An 18891-nucleotide genomic window follows, 5' to 3' on the forward strand; every position below is an offset into this window, starting at 1 on the left:
GTTACCGATATTATTTCTCAGGGTAATGACCTAGCTGACAGAACAGCTAAACAGACTGCTCAGAATCAGACTCACACAACTGACATGACAAAGACAATAGTCCTGACACCAACACATTGCATGACAGTTAAGGATCCCGCCCTTGATGTAATTGACATACAGACACATGCTACACCAGAAGAAATAAAGAAATGGACTGAATTAGGAGGGATCCAAACAGATCAAGGATGGATGACGAAGGAAAAATCTATATGGTTTCTTCCCGACTCAATGGTCCAAGTCATCATTAACACAATACATAGTCCAGCGCACCTAGGAGAAAAAGCTATGCTAGACAGCATTCAACACATTTGGGTCAACAAACACTTGCGAGCCGCAGCGAAACAAAAAGTTCGTACCTGTATGATATGTTGTCAGTTTAATCCAGGTAAAAGCATCCCCGTAGAACAGGGTGGATTCCAAACTCCCGATCATGCTTTTGAAGTCCTCCAGATGGATTATATCCAGATGGAACGATGTCGAGGATTCAAATATGTTCTCGTAGTTGTCTGTGCTCTTTCCCGTTGGACAGAAGCATACCCGGTTTCAGATTACACTGCCCCGACTACTGCCAAACAGTTAGTTCGAGAATTCTTCCCACGGTACGGTTTACCACGTGTTGTCTACTCAGATAACGGCCAGCCGTTCTCATCCGAACTAATGAAACACGTTTCCCTTCTATTAGGATACCAATGGAAATTTCACTGTGTCCGACATCCCGAGGCGGCAGGTCTTGTGGAACGCCATAATCAAACTCTGAAAATTAGATTGTCCAAAATATGTAGAGAGAAAGGTGTCGACTGGATAGTAGCTTTACCAGTTGCGCTCTTTTACATGAGAATGGTAGCACATTCTCGAACAGGGCTATCCCCGTATGAGGTGATCTTCGGTAGACCACCAAATATGTGGGGGACGCCTATACCTCGTAAAATAACTGACGTTGACTGTAATATGCTGACAGATTACCTGGCTTCCTTAATGTCTGCACTACAATCTTGTCGTTCACAGGTATCCGCAGCTTTTCCCGACAATACTGAGGTGAAACCCCATGACGTGGTTCCTGGGGATCTGGTTTTGGTCAGGAATTTCGACCGGAAGACCCAACTGGATCCTAGGTGGAAGTCACCGAAGTTGGTTTTACTTACCACAAGGACAGCTGTGAAAATCGAGGGAAGAAAAGGGTGGTTGCACTCGAGTCATATCAAGAAATTTTATGGACTACCATCCAGCAAAGAGACTCAACCCTGTATTCCCTCACAAACAGACTCAAAGCTTCCCTTGGCTGAATTAACGAAACAAGAACTGTATAAACTAAAATTGAGGTCCAGTAAGTCAGACAATTTGATTGTTTAAGTCCTCTCCAAGGTGAATCGGTTGAATTTGTCTCTGACATGTATCCTCTGGACCGGAATAGAGAAAGAAATAATCAAATGCTGCTCAAAAAGCATGCGTATTGTAAATCATTTCGTAGTCATTGTACAGTAACATTATTAATTTTGTTTTTTCTAAGTCTTTTGATCATCATTGTCAGCATCCTATTGCACATGTATTATCCTATTCCTAAGCGTGCTTATAATATAACTGCAGAACATTCTTTTAGTGAATTACCTCCACATGAATTGTCCTATAGATTTGCGCTGCGCAACAACACTTTCATTAGTATGCTACATCATTCTCATCAAACCAGCAATGCCACAAATTGTTGGATATGTGGCCGACTCCCTCCCTATCAGAACTATAAGGGAGTTTTGCCCCTCTTTCCCTATCCGTTCACACACAATGGCTCCTGTGGAGCATGGTTTAGTTTGATTAATTCCCTAGATTCGAATTCCGCAGTTTATCAAGACAACTGGGTATGGGGAAACCTGAACTTAGTTTTGCTTAAAGTCTGCTACCCTAACAAGGAGGGACTTCCCAAAAGAACAGGAACTGATCTAGAAAATGAAGTATATGGATTAGGTAATTTTACACTTAACCTCATGATCCTGAACGTTGAATCTGAAGCTACACCAATCTTGCCCGCCATGTCCGTATTCCCAGTAAAAGGGGAACTATGTATAAGAAAGAATGGCTCCATACACATGGGCCATAGTAAATGCACCACTGTAATAAAATTCAGTGATCAAGGCAAGTCTACATTTAGAGCTTCCCGTCATTCCTACTTCATATGTGGCCAGACCGCATATATACGTCTACCTTTAGATTGGGATGGTACCTGTTACATAGCATTCCTCCTACCACCTGTTTTCCTAGCTCCTCCTGATTATCACAGAAATACTCATTTAGTACACAATAGACAGCAGAGAGATCTCCCAATTGTTGACTACACTGAAACAGCATGGGAAAAATACACAGATTTCAATAAAGGTTTCTTTCCCTATATAGGTACAGTCACTAATAGTAAGCTGATACGTAGATTAACCAGAACCCTTGAAGCAGTAGTGAACGAAACTATTTCCGCCTTAGGCAATTTAACAGAAGAGCAGTCTGCTATGCGGATTGTTGTGCTTCAAAATCGTCTTGTCCTTGACGTCATCCTGGCCGATAGGGGCGGAGCTTGTAGGGTCATCGGATCAAGTTGCTGCATTTTCATACCAGAAAATTCGCCGTCAGTATATAAAGCCATAACTCGCCTTCATAAGATTGTAAGCCAGATACACCAGAGTCCAGGCACCTGGACTTGGTCCGGTTGGTTCTGGGGCGTGTTGTCAGCCTGGGGATGGAGAATGCTCTCCTTCCTAGGTATTGGCTTTCTCATACTATTCAGTTGCTGCTTATGTTTACAATGTGGGCCAGCGATTTGTGGTCTGTGTGCCACCTCGTGTATCCCACATCCAAGTTTTCGTTCGAAATCCCGGAAGAAGAAAGAAGAACAAATGATGTTATATGAACAGATCGATGGATTGATGAAGATCGATATCTCCTAAGGGTCCGAAGGGGACAAGGAGGGAATGAGGAAATATGAATTTTGTGATCAGTTATGTCCCCTATCGTAGACCCCAACGGCTCCATGTACATGCTATACGTACATGTATGTTCCCTCCTGCTCCAGTTTTGAAGACGCAAATATGTGTGCGTCCACCGTCAATATGTCCTCTTTCAGATCCACCATGAATGGGTCAGATATTCCTTTCCTAAGTATGAAAGGCCACCGACTTTATGTGGTTCACTTTCCACGTTTTACAGATTCAGGCGAGTAGGCCCGAATTCTGTCCTCAAGCCTTTTCCTGCCTTCTCTCTCTGAAAGCTCCAGTCTGAGCCTGCATCTGTGACCATGAACTTTGTCTTACTCCCTGCGCGGCTAACGGTGCCTGATCCAGCCCGTCGCCTGCCAAAAACTGTATTTCACCTTCAAGATTATCTTCTCCACCCCTCATCCGATGCATTCCTGTCTAGTAGTTTAGGTAAACATTCCTCCAGCTACCGTGCAAAGGGCCAGGCCTCGCTGTCCTCATGCAAGTAATTCATAGCCCTGTTACCATGGAATATTCCTACCCCCTCGTATCTAGTGTAGACACTTAGACGCTTGTACACGCACTAACAGTCAGTATAGTCAGTATAGAATAAGATTCTATCCTAAGAGACCTCTCTTTTTGGATAACACAGTTCTTTAAACATAGGATATTAGATATGATTTGGGATTAGGTTGACATAACCCCAGACTTCTGTCTCCACATGTAGAGCTAAATGTCAAGTCCCCTTCTCCCTTTAGTTGCACGTCAATCACACGTCATGCGGCTGCGCACGCATCTCTGCCAAATATTTCTGCTGACATTACAGGATTCTCTTATGGATCCACCCACTTATGACATCATGTATAATGACGTTTTCTAGTTACGCCTATTCTAGTTACGCATGCATATTATATTTTGTCTTATCAGTTGATACGCCTACTACATCTGTTTCACTGTAATGCCTTTTCTATAAAAATGATTACCTGTCAATAATATATGCCCTTCCTTCCTGAACTTTCGTGGTGATGGAATAGAACGCCAACAATTCGAATTGTGTTCCTTTGTATAGGAATAAAGCCTTTTTATTAAACCTCTAATACCACGGATTCTGCCTCTCATTTTACTGAGTTATTCTTAATAGACTTTACCGCATAAAAAATAGTACCGGTAACGAAATATTTACCACATGACAAGAACCAAGTCATTCTAGTTGAAATTCCCAATAACAACAGGCTCCTGCAGGAAGCTTTTCCTAAACTGTTCACGGATGAGCTTGGTAAATTAAAGGACTTTCAACACAAAATCAAGGTTAGACAAGGCGCAAAACCTGTAGTGCAGAGGGCACGCCCTGTACCTCTCCACCTTAGAGAAACTCTTAAGGATGAATTAGATAAATTATGTGGGATAGGTGTCATCCAACCCATAGAAGCTTCAGAATGGCTAGCGCCCTTGGTTTTAGCTTCTGAAGCCAACGGTCAAGGTATCCGCCTATGTGTGGACCTCCGCAGTCTCAACAAAAGTATCTGGGTAGAGAGATTTCCTTTCCCAAACATAAACGAAATGCTAAGCACCATAGGGAAGGCATGTTTTTTTTCAGTCATTGATCTGTCGATGGCCTATCATCAAGTAGTACTTCACCCTGAGTCAAGGCCGTTGACAGCATTCTCCTCACCTTTCGGGGCTTACATGTTTGTTAGAATGCCGTTCGGCCTTGCCTCAGCGGCTTCCATCTTCCAAAAAGTAATACAACACATTCTGGATGGCGTCAATAATACCCTCTGCTTCCAAGATGATATATTGATGTATGGGTCAACGGAGGAAGAGCATGACGTCACCCTCAACACAGTTTGCCAAAGACTCTCTGATGCAGGGTTAACAGTGAAACTGGCCAAAGCACGATCAAAGTCACGTCAGTTGACTATTTGGGGCACACTATTTCCAAAGATGGTTTTAGGCCCAAGAATAGTTTAATCCAAGCAGTCAAGAAGGCTCCTTACCCATCGAGTAAAGATGAACTCAAATCATTTCTTGGACTGGTAGAATACATGTCCAAATTCATGAAAAACTTTGCTGATTTGTGTGATGGTTTACGTGGCCTCCTAAAGAAAAGCACAGAGTTTTTATGGGAAGAAAAACATAACGATTTGGTTGACAAAATAAAACAAAGGATTCTTGAATCGCCTGCCTTAGGAACAAAACGGTTCTAACTACAGATGCATCTGGAAAAGGGTTGGGAGCCATGCTCTATCAAAAGGGAGAAGGGATAGAAACTGTCATTGCTTTTGCATCCCGTTCCCTGAGCTCCTCTGAATGGAACTACTCGGTTATCGAGCGGGAAGTGTTGGCATGCTTCTGGGCAGTTCATCATTTAAAATGTTTCTTGTGGGGCATAAAGTTTGCTATACGCACTGACCATAAGCCATTAACCTTCATGTTCTCATCTAAAAATGCCCTAAACAATTCTCCACGGATAAACAAATGGGTCCTGGGTCTAGAAAGTTACTGCTTTAAGGTAGAATACCTTCCAGGACCTGAGAATGTGGTTGCGGACTATCTATCCAGGGCTCCTCTTGCGGTCAGTCATAGTGAGGAACTGTTAGATGTTCCTATTTTGTCCATGCATCTCCCCTCACTTACAAAAGATGAATGGGATGAGTGTACTAAGAAAGACAAAGACATAGAGGTTCTTAAAGATTTCATCATCAATGGATGGCCCAAAAGTCGATCTGAAGTTCCAGATTCTGTCAAAAACTATTGGTAGGTCAGGTATGATTTTCTCTCACAACCGACAGGATACATAGAGGTGAGAAAATTATTCCACCCACGGATTTGAGTAACAAAATAATCGACTTAGCCCATGAAGGGCACTTAGGCAGGAGCCTCACAAAAAACAAAGTCAGAAGTTGTTTTTGGTTTCCTAAATTGGATTCAATGGTCGAACTCAAGGTCAAAGAATGCACTAGCTGTGCTAAAAGCGACAAAAGCAAAGTTCTTCATAAAGCTCCTCTTTCTCCTGTCAGTGTGCCGGAAGTACTATTGACCAAACTGGCCATGGACATAATTTGTCCTATGGACGCTTTGAGCCCCCAGAGAAAGTTCATGTTTGTTCTCATCGATTACACCTCCCATTGGGTAAATTTCAAGTTTACACCGTCCACCACGACTAACAATCTCATCTCTTTCTTAAAAAATATTTTCGTCTATGAAGGCATACCAGCAACTCTCGTAGCGGACAATGGGGTGCAATTCACTTCGGAAACTACGAGAGAATTCTTGGAAGATTTGAATATAAAACATGAGAAGACTGCACTCTATTGTCCTAAAGCAAATGGGCTGGTGGAGAGGGCTAATCGTATGATGAAAGAACACAGTCAATTAGCCATCTCCAGTGGATTCAATGTCGAAGATTCCCTAAGAGAGTGTATTTGGGCATACCACACCATGCCCAACCTTGTCACTGGAGTGTTACCTTTTGTGTCCCTGAGAGGGAGGGAACCCAGCACTAAAATGAACCCAAGGAGGTTGGAGGGGGGTAGTAGAGTAGTGCCTGACCTGGAACAGAGTATGGACACCTTTCTGGAGCCGCTAAAGGTATAGGTGCGGGAAATTCCACCAAAAGCGGTGGTGCTACTCCTGTAAAGGAACCTGAAGCCCACGTGGCACCGCCACCTTTACTCGAGCTTACATCAAACGGGTTCCTTTGCAACTTATCAACTCGTTCATGTAACGCAGCGGTTTCTGCCCTAGAAGCAGCTAACTCCTGCTGAACCATTACCAAGACCGCCATAACATCCTCTAAAGTGGCCATCATCAACCAATCACCGACCAGGAGAGAATAAATTCTTGGGCTGCGAATTCTGTCAAGGTTTTATTCCAAACTCCCAGGATCAGTGCGTTGCTCAATTGGGTCCACCTCTCAATCGCTCCACCCTCTGATACTATAACAGCGGAGAGGGTAAGAATGATTAAGCGAGGGAAGGAAAGGATGGGGACAGCGGAAAGGGAGACCTACAAGTGAAAACAAAACACAATTACCAACCTATTCTACTTCCAGTACTCCTTAACCAATAACCCAAAGCAATATATAGAGCAATAATTACCTGTAAAGGAAAACACAACTTGCTTTCTTGTAATCAAGCTCTTGCTGAGGGTATCGCATATATGCAGGCTCCTTTACATGTAACATAAAGGAGAAAAATGCTCAAGGTAAGTATCGAGATAATACAATGCTAACACTCACACATACTCATACATATACTGTACCCACCACAAGAACTGTTGTACTTACATCACAGAGGGGGTTGAACCTATCTCACACCAAGCCCCTGCTAGAAGAGAGAGAAAGAGCACAAGGGCATGTACGGTAGTATCAGGGGTAATCATCAACATAAATAAAATATGCAAAAATGGCATTATCCTCATGCCAAGCGTTTCCTCTGTTCCGTTAGCGCCTTTTGATTAACACGTCTCACAAGCATTCCTCAGCTGTTTCAGCACAGCATAATTGTTTCACCATTTCATACCAGTAGGGCTCGAATGGGTTAAATGTTCAGCACAACGATACACAGCCCACGTTGGAGGTATTGCGTCACACCTCTAGCATTAGGCCCACTGTTATGCGCTTGCACCAATTGTTTGGATACACCACCACACTTAGACCAATGTCGTGCGCTTGCACCAATTGTTTGTTACACCACCACACTTAGACCAATGTCGTGCGCTTGCACCAATTGTTTGTTACACCTCCTTGCGGGGTGTCGAAAAGTTATGCCCCCTCTAAAGCGGTGACAACGTCACCCTTACCTCCCTTTAATGAAGCTGCCAGAGGCGTCAGGATTCCAAGGCGCGGGATATCCCCGCGACGCGTTTCCCGGATAATCTAAATTCGCAGCACCGATCGCTGCCTCCGCCCATCCTAAATGGATTCCGGGTAGGCACGTCATCGGCCTGCGTGCGCGCCTACCCGGAAGCAAAGCCTGGGATATGTCGTTTTTGCTGGCGGTAATGCCCGTGCGCTCGCCGCGCGTCCTGCTCTCCACCCCTGCTTCAACGAGCATGACAGCCATATATGCAAACACCAGGGCAAGCCCCCTAGGCCAGGCAACCGCACCGGCCCGGGCAACAGGCATCTGCCCTCGTATCCTCCCCACTTGCTGTTATTAGTACAGAGTCACTTTCGGGAGGCTGCGGCACAATGACCATGAGTCCGCCAGAGAAACCTTGCCAATTTTACACCATCTTACCAGTCCCAGTGTCAGGGCCGGCCTATGTGGTCCTGCAGGTCCGTATCTGAATGCGGAGGTGATCGCCTTTGCTGGCGCCATTCAGTATTGTCATCCGCTGCTGAGGCAGGCTTTTTTCCCTTCTTTCCGACCGTGCGCCAACCATCAAGCCATTCCCAAGCATCCTCAGGGCGGGTGAAAAACCAGGCTTTACCATTTGCTTCCACACGGAGCTTAGCGGGAAACAACATTGTGTACTTGACTTCCTGGTCACGCAGGGCCCGTTTCACCTCCAGAAAAACTCTGTCGTTGTTTCTGAACTCTCATCGTGAAGTCTGGGAAGAACATGATTTTGCTGTTCTCCAGGATGAGTGGCGGGGCCGCCCTTGCAGTCTGCAATATGACATCACGATCTCGAAAGTTGAAGACCCTCGCCAATAGTGGTCTTGTAGGGGTTCCAGGCTTTGGGCGGACTCTGGGCACTCGGTGAGCTCTTTCGATCATGAAGCATTTAGAAAGTTCTCTGGGTTGGAGATGTTTGATGACCAGTTCCTCCCCAAAGAGGTCTGCAGCCTGCCCTTCCGCGCGCTCCGGCACGCCAATAATGCGAACATTGTTCCACCTCATGCGACCCTCGTAGTCATTCAGTTGTAGGACCATTGCCTCGTTGGAGGAGCGGAGGTCTTTGATTTCATTCTTGAGCAGCGCGGTATCAGCAGCCAGTTCCTTGGTGGTATTCTCTACAGTGCCGACCCTGTGTGTTATTGTCTTCATGTTCTCTCGAATCAGTGCCACATCCGTGGCCACAGTGTCAATCCGCACCTCAAGGGAGGTTCGTATTGCCGTTATTGCTTCCAGTAGGTTTTTATTTGATGGTTCTGCCGCCTCGCCCGGCGCCACCGCCTCCGTTCAGTCCTCGGCTTGTTGTTTCTGCCAGGCGAACTTCTTTAGCTTGGTTTGAGTCGTCCCCCGGTTCGACCGGCCGGTCGCCATTTTGTATTGCTGCGGGGACACCACAGCCGATCAGGGCGCCGCCGCTACTCTCCGTCGCCGGAATACTCCACCCGGCCTGTCGGCCTTCGCAGAGGTCCCCCATACCGAGGGGTATCTAGTCAGGATCGTCCCGCAAGGGCCGCCGCAGGAGGGTCTACACGTGGCCATGCCCTTGCTATAAGTGGTCTGCCGAAGAGCAGAGGTGCATCTCCCGCAGCTGTGGGAGTTCCTTACTAGAGGCAGTACTCCGGATCCGTGCAGATGGACGTGCAGGTCTCACCGACCAGGGGGCTCCCAGGTAAGGAGCGGCTATGTTGGGTTCCGCAGGGTTACCGGAACTTCAGCGATTCAACAATGTCCAGGTCTACAATGGCCGAGCTGGCGCGTCCCGCAGCTGCCAGGCCCGGTTTTGGTATTTCGGGGCCACACAGTCACGACTATACAGTCTCAAGGCCCTAGCCACAATCGGTTCGCTGCACACCGCCCCACCGGTCTACCTCCACTGGGCTCCAGGTCAGGCACATGAAATATGGGGCGGGTGGATTGCGGGGCCTGAAAGTACCTCAGTGATAGGCCCTGATAAGCTGTGCCTGGTAGGCCCTCAGGCGCTGGACCGCAGAGAGACTTCACACAATGGAGATCACAGGCCTCCTCAGTCCGTGACTCCCAGACCAGCACTGCTCACCATCACAAAGGCGAAGCCGGACAGTCCATACGCCTCTTCAGTCAGATGGGGGGGCAAGTATCTATATTCCAGTATCCCGTGGATCGCCTCCAAGAAAGGGCCTCACAGCAGGTCACAAAGGTGGCTCAGGGAGCCCCCGTGCGCACCCCCGCCATAGGGGCCGCCGCCCTTACTGTATATCTATGGCCGTAATTGCTGACACCGGCCAGCGCTCCCACTTATGCGGTGGCCATTATTTCGCCCCACCTTGCTCCAAGGGGGCCCACGCACCATCCAAGGGGCCCCCGTCACTCACCAGCTTTCAGGGACGGTCCACACGGCCTCTGCCGGAGCTCCGGTGTTACTGTCCCGGCTGTGGGCGTCACTCCGGCACACCCAAGAGGCCCCGTCCGTTCAGGCCGCAGCGTGGTGCCGGGGCGGCACAGCGTCACTCCTCCGGCGGCAGGGGCAGCCGCAGGGTCTCAGGCCCCGGAGCACTCACGCGGCAGTATAATCAATCGGCGCCAAAGTTGAGCCAGTGACCACCGGACACTACCTGAACATTTCCCCGGTGTTAGGGCGGGGATCAGGCCGGCTGGAGCGATGTAATTTCGGATTGTGCGGGAGTGGCGCTCCGGAGAAAAGCTAAGCCACGGCCCCCCCGGTGGGAGCATTTTCAAATCTCCCGCCAAGCGGGAGCATACACTAAGTGCACTCTCAGCAAGTGACAGCTTGGAAAAATGCTTCTGCCCTCTAGAAGCGGACTTTAGGTCTGTTTCCCTGCCCGCAATGAAGCAGGCAGGGAAACATATCTGAATATTGCGCAAGACCAGAGGGAGCATCATTATTAGCTGCTCCCTCCAGGTGGGAGCAATTCCAGCTCCTGTTGGATGCAGGGAGCTGGCTAGGGCCTTAGGGCTCTCCCGTGGCCTCCAATGTTACTCGGGTCCTCTGGGCCAAAATTGACCAGGCAAGGGGGGGCTACATGCCCCCTTCCCCCTATTTCAGCACCTTGCCTTGGGGGATGGGGTCCCTGTGTCCAAAATAGGCCATGTGCCACCATCCCCCAAATATTAATGCCAGGCCTCAAATAATGTGGTCCCCTGGGCCAAATTCATCCTGGGGAGGGGGGCTGTGTGGCCCCTCACCCTGATTTCAACACCAGGCCCCAGGGGATGGCGCCCCTGTGGCCAAAATAGGCCAGAGTAGGGGGCCTTGTGTCCCCCTCCCCTAATGATTATGCCAGGCCCTGGGTAATGGGGTCCCTGGGGGCCCATAATGGCCTGGGGAAGGGGGTAGCATTCCACCCTCCCACAAACATTATGCTGGGTGCCAGGAAATAGGCCCTGGGGCCGGAAAAGGCACGGGGTGGGCATGTGCCCTCCTCCCCCTAAATATCACGCCTGGACCCAGGAAATGGGCTCCTCAGGGCATGAGGCAACTACCCTCAGCGCTTGGCTGAAGGCCGTGTGCAGTGTGGTGTTGGCTTCATTTGGGGGGCCGCCCACCCCCCCCACTGAGCACGGATGAAGACCGTGCACTGTGGGGGGTGTGCCACAGAGCCTGGCAACAGGCCAGGTCCTGCGGTCAACCTCAGACATGTATGACTGAAGGCCCTGTGCAGTGTGGGGTTGTCTTCCTTCAGGGTGGTTGACCACTTGTGCCCTAAAGTAACTATGACTCACACCCTCGCCATGCACTGCTAATTAACTCACATAGTACATCACTCATGACAACTTTTATCACATCATTTATAATATCACTGCCACATTTGCAGTGAAACTATTAATGAGAAAACTGTGCATGGCACGGTACGAGTTATAGTTACCTTAGGGCATGAGTTATAGTTGCTTGAGATAACTATAACTGGTCAATTTCTGTTATTTGTAGAGTTTAAAACGTCACATCGTTACTGAAGATTTCACCGAACTATAACATTACTTAAATCTTTATTTTTATTTCAGTGAATATATATATTTTAACCATAAGTAATATAATCCTTTGTTAAGCAGACGTAAGAATATCTATATATTTTTAAACCATAAGTAGCATATACATGTGCACAAAGAAATGCACATATCCAAAAACATACATATAATTAAATTATACATATTTACATACACAGGCTAAATGCTGTACATTTGTGTTTAGAATATGGTGGTCATGTAGGAAAGAGTCAACTCTTGAGTAGTCTTCTGACGATAAGATAGTTATCTGTAGATCTTTTGTTTGGGAGTAATGATTTCCATAGTTAGGCTACAGATAAAGATGTACCACCCATGTTTTTTTCCTCGTGTGCTGGAGTTTTGAAGTAAGGTGCCAATCTGGAGTGAAGGTTCCTTTGTTGTATGTATTTGGTGATTTTATTCCTGATGAAAAGTGATGCTGTTCCATGTAATGCTTTGTGGAATATACAAAACAGCTTGAAGGTGGATCTTCTGGCAACCGTTAACTAATGTAGGGCCCTCAAGGCAGGTGAGATCTGAATTTGTGGCCTTGCATGTAGGAGTAGTCTAACAGCAGAGTTCTGAATTCTTTGTAGTCTTTTCATAGTTGATAAACATGATCCGTGGTAGAGGCCATTGACATAATCAAGTTTAGACATTACAAGAGAAATGGTAGCTTGGATCTTGTGTGGAAATCCTAGTTGTGGGAAGGAGCGTAGCAGAATATTCATGGTAATGAAGCTTGATCTTGCTAACTTATTTACTTGGGCAATCACTAATAGCTTGGAGTTCATGTTGATTCCAATGTTTCTTACTTCCTTGAATACTTTAAGAGGTGGCCCCAGTTCATCAGGCCATCCGCAGAGTGGGACATAATTTTTCCAGTCGCCACATGTGAGTATTTCAGTTTTTGCCGCATTCAATTTGAGATGGCTTCATGTCATCCACTGATCAATGGCTCAAAGGCATTTCAAGATTTCTGAGTTTCCAACGTCTTTGGGTATTTCCAGTTTACGAAGTATCTGTGTGTCATCTGCGTAGTTATAGCATGTGAGCTGAAATTTATTGCTCGTAATTACTTCATATAGATGTTAAATAGCATGGGTGAGATGATAGAGCTTTGAGGGACCCCTGCCTTTGCGAAGTATGGTTTGGATGAGAAAGGGGAAGTATGGATGACATTTGTTCTGTTTTGAAGGTAAGATGGGATCCAGTGAAGAGCAGACCTCTCCATGCCAGCTTCGTAGAGTCTTTGGATTAGATTGTCATGATCAAGTGTATTGAAGCTGAAAGGTCCATAAGAAGTAGTGCAGTGACCCCATTCTGGTCTACTGCGCTTTTAAGGTCATCCCAGATGGCGATGGGGGCAGGTTCTGAGTCTCTTCCTGGACAGAATACTGTGAGGAAGTCAGAAAGTATGGCGTTATCTTCAATGAACTTTTATATCTGGGTTAATGCTGCTCTTTCTGTCAGTTTGCCCAGGAAAGGTCCATTTGCAATTGGTCTGAAGTTTTTTGGGTCATGTGGGTCCAGGTTTGTTTTCTTTAATAATGGGCATATGTATGCTTATTCTTTAAGCCTTCGGGAAATATTCCTGCAGTTAAAGAATCATTGATAATTATTCTGACTGGTGTGGCAGCAGAGGTAGTTAAAAGAATGTTCTTGAAGATTTGCGGTGGACAAAGATCAGAAGGGCAATAGGCTGGCCTGCTTGCTTTGATCAGATCCATAAATTACGTTTCTGATAATTGTTTAAAGGAATGTAGAGGCTGGGTTAGCCTAAGCTTGGAGGGGACTGTTATAAATGGGTTGGCGCTGTTGATTTTCATTTGTTTTAAATAGGAGTCCAACATGTCTGCTTTGGCTGCGTAATGACTTGCCAGTGTGTCAGTAAATTCTTGAGAAATGGAACAAGTTATTTCTGTGCTATTAAATGTAGAAATGTAATGGCACATTTCCCATAGTGAAAACCATACAAAGTAAAGAGGAAAGTGTAATGAGATATGATACATCTTCAAAGTGCTAAAACAAATTAACAATGTTCATCTCCCTCAGATGATAGGGAAGATGGAGATGCCCCAACCTACATGCAGCTAGTAAATCTGCTGCTACCTCCTAAATCATTATCCATAGCTCAGCACAGAACCAGGCTTTCTCCGTAAGTGAGGTTTGCTATCTTCCCATTTCTTACTCCTGATGAAGGGGATCATGGCCTGGTGCATAAGAGCTCCCTTCTTAAGTCGTACACACGTTTGGTACACTTTCAGTCATTTTGCAGCACTTGCATCATGCACACACCTGTTGTTAAGAATTGACTGGACTCCATCTCTCAAACAGACCCAGCATGCTGAATGATGTCATCCACATACTTCAGAAGGTGCCGTCATAGGCACCCATGGAGCGCACACCAGCTACTTCTGATGTCCTGTGGCAACACACTCCCTTGCAGGTTTAGGAATCTGTGGCGCACAACCCAGTTCTGGTGGGAAATACTGTTTATCTGCCTTCCAATCTGTGGGTGCAAGACCACCCGTACCACACCAGTTTCCTAGGAGACCCTGTCTTCAAGTCAGAGAATTGGTATGTCCAAGTGACAGACATAAAAAAAAATAAAAAAAACGAGAAATAGATCATCCACTCCTTAAGAGTCCATCATGGTCGAGGTAGAATAAATTACGACAAGTGCCATTTGTGAGGTCAAGCAGGTCTCAATAGTGAGGACTGGAACAAGGAAGATGAGACAAGGAGGTAAAGTTGTAGTTACTCAAGAAGGATTACCCAAAAGTCTCCTGCATGGCAACGGGCGGGCACCTTACCCCAGAGTGCCCTAGATGCATGTGGATGTGGAACCCTGGTTACGAAATTGGTCATGCAACATGCACAAATCATGCGTGCATGCTATGACCTAGGCCTATCTTGATGGGCTGCGGTCTTCCATAGACCGTGAGGGACACCAAAATCACTTCCCTCAGAATTGATTGGGCTACTGCCCTCACCCAGAGTTTTGGAATCCGAGTGCGGTGGTGGCAGCATACCAGTTTAGTAAACAGTAGAATGGCTGGGCTCCATCCCGTCTCATTGAAGTGGAGCCTACCCGCCCATTTATTTGACTTCTGCAATTGTATTTGCAATTAGCTTGGCCTACATGAGAGGAATGTGAAGCACATGTGTATTTGTGTGTGCTAGAGACAGCATGTATGTGTACCTGTGGGAGTACATAGCATGGAGGACCACAGGGTCCATTTTGGGAATTCTAAGGCATATAAAACTCTAAGATGGAGGTGTGGACTGCAGAACCAGACAGGAAATGTGGATTGCAGACATTCCTGGAGCTGGAGGGAAGCTAAACTGGAACTGGCTTGGCAGTTAGGGTTGGACTGTTCCTATAGGAGAAGGCTCACAACTGATTTGCATATCGCTAGGTCTAATCTGAGGTGGCATGGTTGACAAAAGAACGATGGGTTCGAATGCTATTCGACCAATTACCGATAGTTAGACTTATTGAAAGCATCCTCCCATCACCTTTTGCATGTCTGAGGGACTGATAAGGTACGCTACACAAACACATAATCATAAAAGATGGGAGGCTTTATCCCTTAAGGCAATGTTGCTGGAGGCTGCCACCCAGGTGTAACCCTTTGCTGCATCTATGGCCTGGGTTGTAGTTTCTCTTGCTCTGGTGCCACCCCTGCTGGGGCAGACAAGCCCCCAGACAAAGAACAGAATCGAGGAGTAGGAACTTAGAAGAGGCCAATACCCACAACACGAATTTCGAAGGACTAGGCACTAAATAAAATTTGAGTCTCGAGAGACCATATAAAAGTGGAAGCTGATAACCCACTTGTTGTTCAGAGCTTTGACAAGATCACCATGACTTGAATTGATGCAACCAGGACAAGGGATCAATATCTGCTAGTCTCCGAGCTGGGAATGGGTAAACTGCCCAGGTTGCCAAAAATGCTTGCTCTGAACGTGCTGCAACAGCCAACCTGCCTGCCTGCCAAGACCAGTGTGCCCTGTGAGGAGTAGAAGAACCTGAAAGGAACGAGGCCCAGCGGGGATCTGGAGGTGAGGATCCCGGTGAGCAAAGTCTAAAGCAGAAGGTCCATCAGGAACAACAATGCTGTGGGACAGCTGCAGTGCACAGAGGGCCATTCATTGGTGCATTGTGGGCCGTCTCCCAGTGACATCATTGAGGCTGTCACCTATTAACATTGATTGGGGCCATTACCAAAGTGCTTCGTCAGTGCTGTCCCCCAAGGAACCAAGTGAACTTTCAGGACCCCCTGTCAGCCAGGAGAGGAGTCTTGCTCAACTCCAGGACCACCATCCGCTACCCTGAGTGTACACCACCAAGCCCAAGGTTCCCGGGATCCACTTACCAGCTGTCGATTACTATACCTACCCACTGAAGAGGATTCTGCAAGATCAGGAGGCTCCCACCTTACATCGCGAGGCTCCCACCTTACCTCGCGACCGCCGTCTCCTGATGAAGGGGTCCTCTACCGCCAGAGAAGGTTCCTGCATCGCCGAAGGCACTCTGTCTGACACCAGGTCACAGCGCTTGCGGTCAAGAGCTGAAATCAACAGATCATGCACCAGAGCCTTGAAGGGGACTGTTTCATTGTTGCAACTGCCTGGATTAGACTCGTCGAACAGGGGCTCATTAAGACTCATTAGGGCTCAGTCAGACTTGAGGGAGGGACTCAAGTGAACTCGCCTGAAACGCTAGAAGTGTCTCTGTAAAGCATTGTGCTGAATATGTCAACGACTAGATATGTGAGCACAGCAGTGTACCTTCATTTTGAGGGAATGTTTCAAGAGCCAATAAGGATGTCAAAAAACATCACGTTGGAAAACAGGCATGGTCATGTTTTTTGCCAGAGGTTCCCCTCCCCGAGTGGATCCTCGCATGGCTGAATCATTCTTTTTGATGTCGGCAAAGTAAGAAAAATAAGGTGGAATGTCCAGTACCACTGTGCGGGGGAGGTGCAGTTACTATGCCAGTGAAACTCTAAATCAAGCTGTTAATATTCCAACAAGGGAGGGACATTAAAAATACATCTTTCAGTAAGCATTGTCAGAAAGTTCAAAGCCCTGCAGTTTTCTGCAGCTCCCAGAGCTTCCGTGCAGACAGCCGTAATGAGAATGATCGGTCAATGACACCCATAAAAATAGCGTCAACAACAATAAAAAATAGTTGATTACTCAATCTCGGAAAGTGCAAGTGATTCATCCACGAGACAGTTATAAAAATGGGCTCGCCCACATGAGTGGGAAAATAGAAAACTTCCAGAGTGTGCTCAATAAAAACAACCTCAAAACAAAACAGAACTGAGGTCGACTGCCCAGAGTTCATGTGTAATAATGATTCTGATGCATCATTCTTTCTGAGGCTCTAATTGCAGTCCTTCTCTGTTCCTATCCTGTGCATGGCCCTTGAACTTGAAGAAGCAGTGAAATTCGAAGGCTGCTGTCTGCTGGTGTGACAGCAAACCCATGGGCAGCAAAATTAGATGGACAGAGCTGTGACATGGCAACCACTTTCCACTGCTACCTCCTCATCCCCCTCCCACTCTCACTTACTCTATTTCCCCCTAGCCCCCAGAGGACTCACCTAACACAAGTTATGTGGCAGATGTTTAGGGCAATCTAACCTTCTTTTTGAGACTGTGTGTGGGCGCTCAGTAATCCTCTCTCTGACAATGAAAGCCAATCGTTCTGTGTGTGAAGGAGATGGGCCTGAGGAGGTCAGGTGACAGACAGGTTCGTGTTGATCTAAAGGGTGGCGGTGCAGAAGTGTCAGGGAATGCATTGTGGTATTAGGAAGTTCTGAAAGAGATCCATGTGAGACTCGGTGATGGGTGTCCAGGAGTGCCAGTTCTATTTTAGTGTGTTTTAGTAACATATATCAGGCATGTCATAGGCATGGACTGCAATTTCTTCTCCTCCTGCCCCACCACATCCCAGATATCTTTCCTCTCAGGCCAGTTCTAAACTGTCAGCCAGTATGCAGGTTTATTGAGTAAGATTTTAATAATAGATGTTAATAGCAGAAATAATACATATCTCTGGCCAGAGTGCGAGGGTTTACCATTAGCCCACGGTATCTATCGTTATGTGCCGCACAGTTTTAAACGCCACCCGGTGATGTCTAAGTTAAAATTAACACATCTAGGAATGACCATATGTGGCACTCTCAGTTTTACTTTCCTCAGGTGGGAAACAAAGCAAGGTTGATTGGCACAAAGTTACATCTAAGCTACTAACTCATGTCCAGTTTTAGGAATGAATGGCATTAGTTTCAGGTCTTAGAAGTAGGGACATGTGGAAGGAAGATTAAGGACGGATCACAACAGCTCAGCTGGTGCCAAAACTATGCTAATTAAGTCTATCTTGAACCACCTGAACACTTATTCAACAGCCCATATGGATTCAGAGAAGAGCTGCAAGCTACTTTTACCAGTCCAGCTCTGCGGGGACATCTCATCAGCCTTACAGGCATCCAATTGACAGCCCATAGCCTGGCGAGCCACCATCTAGGACCTGTGCTGACAACAAACTCTCCAAGCAAATCCACAAATATTTCTACAATGAACGTTACACAGATAAATCCACACTGAAAGACCCAATCCTGACTGGGAGTCCTTATTACTACAGATGTAATCTTTAAGGCACCTCTTTCCCAGTGCACACAGCAAAACTGGTCACACACACTACAAAACAGGTCACTTCCAAATTTCTTACCGGTTCACATCCGAAAAATACAGAACTAACTATTCCTCCAAAGATATCTGACAACCTGGCTCTTCTCCAGAAAACTCTTAAAAGAGGGGCAATCCTCGACACAACATCCTCCACGTCCTCCCATCAGTCGCTTTTGTAGCCTTGAGGAGAACTCACCGGTGTCTGTAAGAGGTGTACATTATGAAGTTAATTTAACATACTTCTTTGTGAAATATGTATGCTTGGCCTGTGTGACATGCTCACAACTGCACAAGTCACGAGGAAATCACATGTATGACCCTTATACACCTCATTCAAGCCTTCTCATGTCTTTGGCTTTCAAATGG

Source organism: Triturus cristatus, chromosome 5_1 (assembly GCF_964204655.1).
Source record: "Triturus cristatus chromosome 5_1, aTriCri1.1, whole genome shotgun sequence".
Taxonomy (NCBI): domain Eukaryota; kingdom Metazoa; phylum Chordata; class Amphibia; order Caudata; family Salamandridae; genus Triturus; species Triturus cristatus.